Source organism: Chiloscyllium plagiosum, unplaced genomic scaffold (genome assembly GCF_037043375.1).
Source record: "Chiloscyllium plagiosum isolate Xiang-an unplaced genomic scaffold, Cpla_swu_hap1 HiC_scaffold_24, whole genome shotgun sequence".
In the NCBI taxonomy this organism is placed as follows: Eukaryota; Metazoa; Chordata; class Chondrichthyes; order Orectolobiformes; family Hemiscylliidae; genus Chiloscyllium; species Chiloscyllium plagiosum.
In genome coordinates this window covers 46107319-46118346 of record NW_028270162.1, presented here as the reverse complement: position 1 = coordinate 46118346, position 11028 = coordinate 46107319, and the positions used below count along the sequence as shown (strand labels likewise).

The window sequence follows — 11028 nt, the reverse complement described above, 5'->3', positions numbered from 1 at the left end:
AATAGTGATGGAAAACGATAGACCAGATTTAATAGTTGAAGTTCTAAATTGGAGAAAGGCCAATTTTGACGGTATTAGGCAAGAACTTTCAAAAGCTGATTGGGGGCAGATGTTCGCAGGTAAAGGGATGGCTGGAAAATGGGAAGTCTTCAGAAATAAGATAACGAGAGTCCAAAGACAGTGTATTCCTGTTACGATGAAATGCAAGGCTCGTAGGTATACGGAATGCTGGATGAGTGTGGCCAAGCGAGGAGGGCAAAAAGGGGACATGAGATAGTGTCAACAAATAGAGTTAAGGAGAATCCATGAGGTTTTTACAAAAACACTAAGGACAAAGGGTATCTAGGGAGAGAATAGGGCCCCTCAAACATCAGCATGGTGGCCTCTGTGTGGAGTCCCAGGAGATGGGGGAGATGCTAAATGAATATTGGTGTTTTCTGTGGAAAAGGACATGGAAGATATGGTATTTAGGGTGACATCTTGAAAAATATCCATATTAGAGAGGAGGAAGCGCTGGATGTTTTGAAATGCATAAAAGTTGATAAATCCCAGAACCTGATCAGATGTACCCTAGAACTCTATGGAAATCTAGTGCGATGATTGCTGGGACTCTTGCTGAGATATTTGTGTCAACGATAGTCACAGGAGAGGTGCCAGAAGAATGGAGATTGGCTAACGTGGTACCACTGTTTAAGAAGGGTGGTAAGGACAAACCAGAGAACTATAGACCAGTGAGCCTGACGTCAGTCGTGGACAGGCTGTTGGAGGGAATGTTGAGGGACAGGATGTACATGTATTTGGAAAGGCAATGACTGATTAGGGATAGTCAACACAGCTTTGTGTGTGGGAAATCATGTCTCACAAACTTGATTGAGATTGTGGAAGAAGTAACAAAGAGGATTGTAGTCCATGGGACTGGTGAGCTCCTCCGGAAGCGTTTGAAGGAAGTATTTGGCGGCCTGTTTGTGCTGCATCCTGGAACTAAATATATTGGAGTCAACAGCCAATGGGAAGTCGAAGTCTGAGCCAAAGACACATATGACCATGACAGTCTGCAAGGACATGTCCTGAACATCTGTGTTTGCATCTCCCACAATAACAAAGTCTGAATGCGGCCAGATTGGTTTGTCTCATCCGAAGCAGGAGAGAACAGAAGAGAAACGAAAGAATTCGACTAACCATGACCAGAAAATGCTTCAATTATCTAGCCTTTATAAAGGAACCGACTTTTTTTATTAATACCGTGCTTGCTTCGGCAGCACATATACTAAAATTGGAACGATACAGAGAAGATTAGCATGGCCCCTGCGCAAGGATGACACGCAAATTCGTGAAGCGTTCCATATTTTACACTTCCGCCACATTACAATTTACCGGCTGCAAAAGTGTCACAATGAACCCCAGACGTCGGACCCGGTTGCATCTTGATTCACTTACCATGGCAACAGCAAACCCTGCAGGAAAACCCCAACTGCTGATCATACTCAGCAAGGACAAGCCATGTCTTTGGGAACCTGGTGGAAGGGAGCAGCTGATGGACACCAAGGCTGTGGATCAACTCGGCAACACCGACATCTGCTGGGAACAGTGCTTTCAAATCTATTTCCCCCAGGTGTTAAAACGGTGAAAGGGGGACTGGAGAATGTTAATAAACTAGTGGCGGGTGTGGAGTGAGGTTTCGAGGTAGAAGTGGCATTTTGTCCAAAGTGAATGACATAAGGACATCCTGAAAGAAAGAAAGTTGAGAGTTTGTGTGTTACAGGGCGGGGGACATGCTGTTTTCAAACAGGTATGCTGTTTTGGAAAATGTAGGGGGTGATGGATTATCAGGGAAACGTAGCACAAACAGCCAGATTTCTGGTATTGAGACTGGTTCTAATGCAATGAGGGGTACCTCGAGTTCTATAAGATTGTGTTAGGGGACTCTCTAATCCGAGATGCAGGCAGATGCTTCAGTGGCCAGTGGTGAAAAATCAGAATAGTTTGTGGTTTCCCTGATGCCAGGATCAAGGATATTTCAGAGAAGATGCAGGATGTTCTCTAGGAAGAGAAGCGCCGGCAGGAGGTCATTGTACACATTGGAACCAACCACATAGGAAGGGAAAAGGTTGAGATTGTGAAGGGAGTTTACAGAGAGTTAGGCAGGAAGTTAAAAAGGAGCTCCTTGAGAGTAGTTATATCTGGATAACTCCCGGTGCTACGAGCTAGTGAGGATAGAGGAATAGGAGGATGCAGCAGATGAATGCGTGGCTAAGAAGTTGGTTTATGCGATACAAATTCACGTTTTTGGATCACTGGAATCTCTTTTGGGGTAGAAGTGACCTGCACAAGAAGGACAGATTGCACCTAAATTGGAAGGTGACTAATATACTGGCAGAGAGATTTGCTAGAGCTGCTCATGAGGATTTAAGCTTGTAAGGTGAGTGGGACCCACGGGAATAGTGAGGAAAGAGATCAATCTGAGACCCGTACAGTTGAGAACAGAAGTGAGTCAAACGGTCAGGGCAGGGAGGGACAAGGTAGGACTAATAAATTAAACTGCATTTATTTCAATGCAAGGGCCTAACAGGGAAGGCAGATTAACTCAGGGCATGGTTAGGAACATGGCACTGGGATATCAAAGCAATTACAGAAACATGGCTCAGGCATGGACATGACTGGCAGCTAATGTTTCAGGATACAAATGCTACAGGAAGGACAGAAAGGGAAGCAAGAGAGGAGGGAGAGTGGCACTTTTGATAAGGGATAGCATTATATCTGTACTGAGGGAGGATATTCCCAGAAATACATCCCAGGAAGTTATTTGGGTGGAACTGAGAAATAAGAAAGGGATGATCACCTTATTGTGATTTTATTTTAGACCCCCTAATCATCAGAGGAAAATTGAGAAACAAATTTGTAAAGAGATCTCAGTTATCTGTAAGAATAATAGGGTGGTTATGGTAGGGGATTTTAACTTGCCAAACATTGACTGGGATTGCCACAGTATTAAGGGTTTAGATGGAGAGGAATTTGTTAAGTGTGTACAAGAAAATTTTCTGATTCAGCATGTGGATGGACCTACGAGAGAAGGTGCAAAATCTGACCTACTCTTGGGAAATTAGGCAGGGCATGTGACTGAGGTGTCAGTGGGGGAGCATTTTGGGGCCAGCAACCATAATTCTATTAGTTTTAAAATAATGATGGAAAACGATAGACCAGATTTAAAAGTTGAAGTTCTAAATTGGCGAAAGGCCAATTTTGACGGTATTAGGCAAGAACTTTCAAAAGCTGTTTGGGGACATATATTTGCAGGTAAAGCGATGGCTGGAAAATGGGAAGTCTTCAGAAATGAGATAACGAGAGTCCAGAGACAGTGTATTCCTGTTACGATGAAATGCAAGGCTCGTAGGTATACGGAATGCTGGATGAGTGTGGACAAGCGAGGAGGGCAAAAAGGGGACATGAGATAGTGTCGACAAATAGAGTTAAGGAGAATCCATGAGGTTTTTACAAAAACACTAAGGACAAAGGGTATCTAGGGAGAGAATAGGGCCCCTCAAACATCAGCATGGTGGCCTCTGTGTGGAGTCCCAGGAGATGGGGGAGATGCTAAATGAATATTGGTGTTTTCTGTGGAAAAGGACATGGAAGATATGGTATTTAGGGTGACATCTTGAAAAATATCCATATTAGAGAGGAGGAAGCGCTGGATGTTTTGAAATGCATAAAAGTTGATAAATCCCAGAACCTGATCAGATGTACCCTAGAACTCTATGGAAATCTAGTGCGATGATTGCTGGGACTCTTGCTGAGATATTTGTGTCAACGATAGTCACAGGAGAGGTGCCAGAAGAATGGAGGTTGGCTAACGTGGTACCACTGTTTAAGAAGGGTGGTAAGGACAAACCAGAGAACTATAGACCAGTGAGCCTGACGTCAGTCGTGGACAGGCTGTTGGAGGGAATGTTGAGGGACAGGATGTACATGTATTTGGAAAGGCAATGACTGATTAGGGATAGTCAACACAGCTTTGTGTGTGGGAAATCATGTCTCACAAACTTGATTGAGATTGTGGAAGAAGTAACAAAGAGGATTGTAGTCCATGGGACTGGTGAGCTCCTCCGGAAGCGTTTGAAGGAAGTATTTGGCGGCCTGTTTGTGCTGCATCCTGTAACTAAATATATTGGAGTCAACAGCCAATGGGAAGATGAAGTCTGAGCTAAGGACACATATGACCATGACAGTTTGCAAGGACATGTCCTGAACATCTGTGTTTGCATCTCCCACAATAACAAAGTCTGAATGCGGCCAGATTGGTTTGTCTCATCCGAAGCAGGAGAGAACAGAAGAGAAACGAAAGAATTCGAGTAACCATGACCAGAAAATGCTTCAATTATCTAACCTTTATAAAGGAAGCGACCTTCTTACTAGTACCGTGCTCGCTTCGGCAGCACATATACTAAAATTGGAACGATACAGAGAAGATTAGCATGGCCCCTGCGCAAGGATGACACGCAAATTCGTGAAGCGTTCCATATTTTACACTTCCGCCACATTACAATTTACCGGCTGCAAAAGTGTCACAATGAACCCCAGACGTCGAACCCGGTTACATCTTGATTCACTTACCATGGCAACAGCAAACCCTGCAGGAAAACCCCAACTGCTGATCATACTCAGCAAGGACAAGCCATGTCTTTGGGAACCTGGTGGAAGGGAGCAGCTGATGGACACCAAGGCTGTGGATCAACTCGGCAACACCGGCATCTGCTGGGAACAGTGCTTTCAAATCTATTTCCCCCAGGTGTTAAAACGGTGAAAGGGGGACTGGACAGTGTTAATAAACTAGTGGCGGGTGTGGAGTGAGGTTTCGAGATAGAAATGGCATTTTGATCAAAGTGAATGACGAAAGGACTGAAGCTTTACATTCTGCGAAAGAAAGTTGAGAGTTTGTGTGTTACAGGGCGGGGGCTGCTGTTTCTCTGTGAACTCACCCGAATGGTGGACACTGACTTTGTGAATTTGCGCGGAGGGTGGGGGTTGCGGGGTGTATTGGGTATGGCTGTGTGTGTGGAGGAAGGACATTGATGTACGTGATGGTGTGATGTTGTTCAATCCGAAATGTGACCGTTGTTCAGATCCTTTGTGTATTGTTCACAAATAAATTTTCAGTTCTGGATTATGAAAGTGTTGGGAGTTATATAGAATAGATCATCAATGTGAAAGCAAACATTTGTTATTTTCCTGGGTGTGTTTGTCCATCACCCCTTGAACTGGAAATCACGGAGTAAGAAGCACCCTCCAGTTGCAATGAATGATGCTGTACGTTCTTCGAGCGAAACTGAAAAGCTCTGTATCAAACACTAGCCTTCAAAGAGCTTCATTTCGCAAATATTTTTGTATTGGCTGGCGTCAACTGAGGGATGCGCAGAATACTCTGCCGGTTATTGCACAGCTTGGAGAATGCCCTGAGTTGCAGTTTTGACGAATGCAGCGGGACACTTCACTGTCGGGAAACGTCAAGGTGATTGTAGTCCATGGGACTGGTGAGCTCCTCCGGAAGCGTTTGAAGGAAGTATTTGGCGGCCTGTTTGTGCTGCATCCTGGAACTAAATATATTGGAGTCAACAGCCAATGGGAAGTCGAAGTCTGAGCCAAAGACACATATGACCATGACAGTCTGCAAGGACATGTCCTGAACATCTGTGTTTGCATCTCCCACAATAACAAAGTCTGAATGCGGCCAGATTGGTTTGTCTCATCCGAAGCAGGAGAGAACAGAAGAGAAACGAAAGAATTCGACTAACCATGACCAGAAAATGCTTCAATTATCTAGCCTTTATAAAGGAACCGACTTTCTTATTAATACCGTGCTCGCTTCGGCAGCACATATACTAAAATTGGAACGATACAGAGAAGATTAGCATGGCCCCTGCGCAAGGATGACACGCAAATTCGTGAAGCGTTCCATATTTTACACTTCCGCCACATTACAATTTACCGGCTGCAAAAGTGTCACAATGAACCCCAGACGTCGGACCCGGTTGCATCTTGATTCACTTACCATGGCAACAGCAAACCCTGCAGGAAAACCCCAACTGCTGATCATACTCAGCAAGGACAAGCCATGTCTTTGGGAACCTGGTGGAAGGGAGCAGCTGATGGACACCAAGGCTGTGGACCAACTCGGCAACACCGACATCTGCTGGGAACAGTGCTTTCAAATCTATTTCCCCCAGGTGTTAAAACGGTGAAAGGGGGACTGGAGAATGTTAATAAACTAGTGGCGGGTGTGGAGTGAGGTTTCGAGGTAGAAGTGGCATTTTGTCCAAAGTGAATGACATAAGGACATCCTGAAAGAAAGAAAGTTGAGAGTTTGTGTGTTACAGGGCGGGGGACATGCTGTTTTCAAACAGGTATGCTGTTTTGGAAAATGTAGGGGGTGATGGATTATCAGGGAAACGTAGCACAAACAGCCAGATTTCTGGTATTGAGACTGGTTCTAATGCAATGAGGGGTACCTCGAGTTCTATAAGATTGTGTTAGGGGACTCTCTAATCCGAGATGCAGGCAGATGCTTCAGTGGCCAGTGGTGAAAAATCAGAATAGTTTGTGGTTTCCCTGATGCCAGGATCAAGGATATTTCAGAGAAGATGCAGGATGTTCTCTAGGAAGAGAAGCGCCGGCAGGAGGTCATTGTACACATTGGAACCAACCACATAGGAAGGGAAAAGGTTGAGATTGTGAAGGGAGTTTACAGAGAGTTAGGCAGGAAGTTAAAAAGGAGCTCCTTGAGAGTAGTTATATCTGGATAACTCCCGGTGCTACGAGCTAGTGAGGATAGAGGAATAGGAGGATGCAGCAGATGAATGCGTGGCTAAGAAGTTGGTTTATGCGATACAAATTCACGTTTTTGGATCACTGGAATCTCTTTTGGGGTAGAAGTGACCTGCACAAGAAGGACAGATTGCACCTAAATTGGAAGGTGACTAATATACTGGCAGAGAGATTTGCTAGAGCTGCTCATGAGGATTTAAGCTTGTAAGGTGAGTGGGACCCACGGGAATAGTGAGGAAAGAGATCAATCTGAGACCCGTACAGTTGAGAACCGAAGTGAGTCAAACGGTCAGGGCAGGGAGGGACAAGGTAGGACTAATAAATTAAACTGCATTTATTTCAATGCAAGGGCCTAACAGGGAAGGCAGATTAACTCAGGGCATGGTTAGGAACATGGCACTGGGATATCAAAGCAATTACAGAAACATGGCTCAGGCATGGACATGACTGGCAGCTAATGTTTCAGGATACAAATGCTACAGGAAGGACAGAAAGGGAAGCAAGAGAGGAGGGAGAGTGGCACTTTTGATAAGGGATAGCATTATATCTGTACTGAGGGAGGATATTCCCGGAAATACATCCCAGGAAGTTATTTGGGTGGAACTGAGAAATAAGAAAGGGATGATCACCTTATTGTGATTGTATTACATACCCCCTAATCATCAGAGGAAAATTGAGAAACAAATTTGTAAAGAGATCTCAGTTATCTGTAAGAATAATAGGGCGGTTATGGTAGGGGATTTTAACTTTCCAAACATTGACTGGGATTGCCACAGTATTAAGGGTTTAGATGGAGAGGAATTTGTTAAGTGTGTACAAGAAAATTTTCTGATTCAGCATGTGGATGGACCTACGAGAGAAGGTGCAAGATCTGACCTACTCTTGGGAAATTAGGCAGGGCATGTGACTGAGGTGTCTCAGTGGGGGAGCCTTTTGGGGCCAGCAACCATAATTCTATTAGTTTTAAAATAGTGATGGAAAACGATAGACCAGATTTAATAGTTGAAGTTCTAAATTGGAGAAAGGCCAATTTTGACGGTATTAGGCAAGAACTTTCAAAAGCTGATTGGGGGCAGATGTTCGCAGGTAAAGGGATGGCTGGAAAATGGGAAGTCTTCAGAAATAAGATAACGAGAGTCCAAAGACAGTGTATTCCTGTTACGATGAAATGCAAGGCTCGTAGGTATACGGAATGCTGGATGAGTGTGGACAAGCGAGGAGGGCAAAAAGGGGACATGAGATAGTGTCGACAAATAGAGTTAAGGAGAATCCATGAGGTTTTTACAAAAACACTAAGGACAAAGGGTATCTAGGGAGAGAATAGGGCCCCTCAAACATCAGCATGGTGGCCTCTGTGTGGAGTCCCAGGAGATGGGGGAGATGCTAAATGAATATTGGTGTTTTCTGTGGAAAAGGACATGGAAGATATGGTATTTAGGGTGACATCTTGAAAAATATCCATATTAGAGAGGAGGAAGCGCTGGATGTTTTGAAATGCATAAAAGTTGATAAATCCCAGAACCTGATCAGATGTACCCTAGAACTCTATGGAAATCTAGTGCGATGATTGCTGGGACTCTTGCTGAGATATTTGTGTCAACGATAGTCACAGGAGAAGTGCCAGAAGAATGGAGGTTGGCTAACGTGGTACCACTGTTTAAGAAGGGTGGTAAGGACAAACCAGAGAACTATAGACCAGTGAGCCTGACGTCAGTCGTGGACAGGCTGTTGGAGGGAATCTTGAGGGACAGGATGTACATGTATTTGGAAAGGCAATGACTGATTAGGGATAGTCAACACAGCTTTGTGTGTGGGAAATCATGTCTCACAAACTTGATTGAGATTGTGGAAGAAGTAACAAAGAGGATTGCTGATCATACTCAGCAAGGACAAGCCATGTCTTTGGGAACCTGGTGGAAGGGAGCAGCTGATGGACACCAAGGCTGTGGATCAACTCGGCAACACCGACATCTGCTGGGAACAGTGCTTTCAAATCTATTTCCCCCAGGTGTTAAAACGGTGAAAGGGGGACTGGAGAATGTTAATAAACTAGTGGCGGGTGTGGAGTGAGGTTTCGAGGTAGAAGTGGCATTTTGTCCAAAGTGAATGACATAAGGACATCCTGAAAGAAAGAAAGTTGAGAGTTTGTGTGTTACAGGGCGGGGGACATGCTGTTTTCAAACAGGTATGCTGTTTTGGAAAATGTAGGGGGTGATGGATTATCAGGGAAACGTAGCACAAACAGCCAGATTTCTGGTATTGAGACTGGTTCTAATGCAATGAGGGGTACCTCGAGTTCTATAAGATTGTGTTAGGGGACTCTCTAATCCGAGATGCAGGCAGATGCTTCAGTGGCCGGTGGTGAAAAATCAGAATAGTTTGTGGTTTCCCTGATGCCAGGATCAAGGATATTTCAGAGAAGATGCAGGATGTTCTCTAGGAAGAGAAGCGCCGGCAGGAGGTCATTGTACACATTGGAACCAACCACATAGGAAGGGAAAAGGTTGAGATTGTGAAGGGAGTTTACAGAGAGTTAGGCAGGAAGTTAAAAAGGAGCTCCTTGAGAGTAGTTATATCTGGATAACTCCCGGTGCTACGAGCTAGTGAGGATAGAGGAATAGGAGGATGCAGCAGATGAATGCGTGGCTAAGAAGTTGGTTTATGCGATACAAATTCACGTTTTTGGATCACTGGAATCTCTTTTGGGGTAGAAGTGACCTGCACAAGAAGGACAGATTGCACCTAAATTGGAAGGTGACTAATATACTGGCAGAGAGATTTGCTAGAGCTGCTCATGAGGATTTAAGCTTGTAAGGTGAGTGGGACCCACGGGAATAGTGAGGAAAGAGATCAATCTGAGACCCGTACAGTTGAGAACCGAAGTGAGTCAAACGGTCAGGGCAGGGAGGGACAAGGTAGGACTAATAAATTAAACTGCATTTATTTCAATGCAAGGGCCTAACAGGGAAGGCAGATTAACTCAGGGCATGGTTAGGAACATGGCACTGGGATATCAAAGCAATTACAGAAACATGGCTCAGGCATGGACATGACTGGCAGCTAATGTTTCAGGATACAAATGCTACAGGAAGGACAGAAAGGGAAGCAAGAGAGGAGGGAGAGTGGCACTTTTGATAAGGGATAGCATTATATCTGTACTGAGGGAGGATATTCCCGGAAATACATCCCAGGAAGTTATTTGGGTGGAACTGAGAAATAAGAAAGGGATGATCACCTTATTGTGATTGTATTACATACCCCCTAATCATCAGAGGAAAATTGAGAAACAAATTTGTAAAGAGATCTCAGTTATCTGTAAGAATAATAGGGCGGTTATGGTAGGGGATTTTAACTTTCCAAACATTGACTGGGATTGCCACAGTATTAAGGGTTTAGATGGAGAGGAATTTGTTAAGTGTGTACAAGAAAATTTTCTGATTCAGCATGTGGATGGACCTACGAGAGAAGGTGCAAGATCTGACCTACTCTTGGGAAATTAGGCAGGGCATGTGACTGAGGTGTCTCAGTGGGGGAGCATTTTGGGGCCAGCAACCATAATTCTATTAGTTTTAAAATAGTGATGGAAAACGATAGACCAGATTTAATAGTTGAAGTTCTAAATTGGAGAAAGGCCAATTTTGACGGTATTAGGCAAGAACTTTCAAAAGCTGATTGGGGGCAGATGTTCGCAGGTAAAGGGATGGCTGGAAAATGGGAAGTCTTCAGAAATAAGATAACGAGAGTCCAAAGACAGTGTATTCCTGTTACGATGAAATGCAAGGCTCGTAGGTATACGGAATGCTGGATGAGTGTGGACAAGCGAGGAGGGCAAAAAGGGGACATGAGATAGTGTCGACAAATAGAGTTAAGGAGAATCCATGAGGTTTTTACAAAAACATTAAGGACAAAGGGTATCTAGGGAGAGAATAGGGCCCCTCAAACATCAGCATGGTGGCCTCTGTGTGGAGTCCCAGGAGATGGGGGAGATGCTAAATGAATATTGGTGTTTTCTGTGGAAAAGGACATGGAAGATATGGTATTTAGGGTGACATCTTGAAAAATATCCATATTAGAAAGGAGGAAGCGCTGGATGTTTTGAAATGCATAAAAGTTGATAAATCCCAGAACCTGATCAGATGTACCCTAGAACTCTATGGAAACCTAGTGCGATGATTGCTGGGACTCTTGCTGAGATATTTGTGTCAACGA

General features: G+C 44.3%; 3 non-coding genes across 3 annotated transcripts; all 3 read left to right on the top strand.

The window, feature by feature from the left end:
* The first annotated feature begins 1243 nt into the window (after positions 1-1243).
* LOC148145434 (U6 spliceosomal RNA) lies at positions 1244-1350 on the top strand. The gene has a single exon (XR_015761337.1). It is a non-coding gene; the product is annotated as a U6 spliceosomal RNA (small nuclear RNA).
* Positions 1351-4417: 3067 nt separating this feature from the next.
* LOC148145433 (U6 spliceosomal RNA) lies at positions 4418-4524 on the top strand. Its single transcript, XR_015761335.1, has one exon. It is a non-coding gene; the product is annotated as a U6 spliceosomal RNA (small nuclear RNA).
* A 1328-nt stretch (positions 4525-5852) lies between these two features.
* LOC148145432 (U6 spliceosomal RNA) lies at positions 5853-5959 on the top strand. The gene has a single exon (XR_015761334.1). It is a non-coding gene; the product is annotated as a U6 spliceosomal RNA (small nuclear RNA).
* The last annotated feature ends 5069 nt before the right edge of the window (positions 5960-11028 follow it).